The sequence below is a fragment of the Melospiza melodia genome, chromosome 4 (genome assembly GCF_035770615.1).
Source record: "Melospiza melodia melodia isolate bMelMel2 chromosome 4, bMelMel2.pri, whole genome shotgun sequence".
Classification (NCBI taxonomy): Eukaryota; Metazoa; Chordata; class Aves; order Passeriformes; family Passerellidae; genus Melospiza; species Melospiza melodia.
The window spans coordinates 57,856,628-57,858,329 of record NC_086197.1 but is presented as its reverse complement, the minus strand read 5'-3'; positions in this window follow the sequence as shown (position 1 = coordinate 57,858,329).

Below are 1,702 nucleotides of genomic sequence, written 5' to 3'. Positions count from 1 at the left end.
TTTTCCACCTGAAGAGGCAAGGAACAGTATATTAACAGAACAGAGATTTATTACATTCAAGAAGCCTAAAATATCTGGTTAATTATAGTTAATTCCTGGAATAAATTGATGGTATTCCAAACAAGATTTTATCAGCTTCTTTGCAATACAGCCCATTTTACTGGCATGGTGTTCAAAGGTTTCTATTGCAACTCATATTTAGGGGAGTTACATAAAGCTTGGTGTAGGAATAAGTGACAAAGGTTTTGTTTATTTCATATTATTATCTGTTGACTTTAAAAGGCCTAGGTAACAAGACAAGTTAAGCAACAAGTCAATGATTAAACGGATAAGATGGATATCAACTCTGCTAGTTTAAAAAGATATTTAGAAAGTATGAAGAAAAAAACCCACTTCTCTGAGTTGTAAGAAATTTGAAGTACTAAAATTTTTCAGTTCTGCTTTTTTAAAGTCTCTGGTATTTATTAATTATCCTCTTTCTCAGGCAATTTTTTTGATATAATTTTTAATATTTGAGGAGAGGCATATTTTTGGCATATTCCATTCATAGATCAGCTTTACAATACAGAAAAGTTATGCTTTGTCAGTTTTCCAGAAAGATTTAAAACTTCTTCAGAGCAAATGTCTTGGAATATAGACACTATCATGCAATAGCAGTGACATAAAGGTCTTGCACATTTTAAGGTTACAGTTCATCACTTATCTGAGCAGCAGTTCTGTCATTGGGAAAATAGCAGTTCCCTCACGTTTTCTAACTTTGACTTACCACCCTTGAACTAAATTGAAAGTGGTAAGAGCTAGGTATATTCTTCCTTTGCTCTCTCTGGAATGAACTGGATGTGGAGAAAAAAAGAATGCAATTTTAGGGTTTATAAACATTTCCAGATTGATATCACATATCCAGAAGAAAAATGCTTTCTCTTTTGAAAGACTAATGTTGCTGCCTGCATTTTTTTCCTTCTCTATAAATCTTTTATTTGGCACGTGTACATATGCATGTTTAGCAGCTGCACATTAGGGAAACACAATCTGAAACAGAATCATCTGCCTATATCTGGATAATTTTCATGCATACAGGAAGGAGTCCCTTTTGTTGTTGTGTTACATGAGGGTGACTTTCTGGAGGTATATATTACATACAGGAAGTAATCAGTTCATTAATATTAGAACAAGATCAGTTGCATCTAATAATCGCACTGTTACTCCAGTATTTGGTTCCGGTGATGTTTCCATCAACTTCTGCTCCTGAGTTTATCAGCAGCAGCTATTATGGGAAAAGACAACTGGAAAATGAATAGGGTATGACTTTTGCCCCTCAGTTGCTGGTGATGTCAATTTAATCACATGTAGACATTCTCCTTCCTTTGAGTAGAAATAACAACACTTACACATGGACATATACGTGCTTCATCTCCCAAAAAATTCATGTGTCATTTTGCTGCAGCTGAGACTTATCTGTCATCCTCATGATAAGCAGAACAGCAGCTCCCAGTTTTGGTGCTATCTTGTTTTAATTTTTCACTCAAATTTAAAAGATGAGAACCTGGAACTGTACCTTCCATTCTATGTGGTGGCTGGTTCCTGTGGACTGGAGATGTGTTTGTTAAGCAGTTCTGTACATCAAATGGGTTGGTAGAAAGCCTCCCGAATCCTATAGGAGCCCATTTATTTGCTAGCTCCTGCTGGACAAAAGTTAACACCA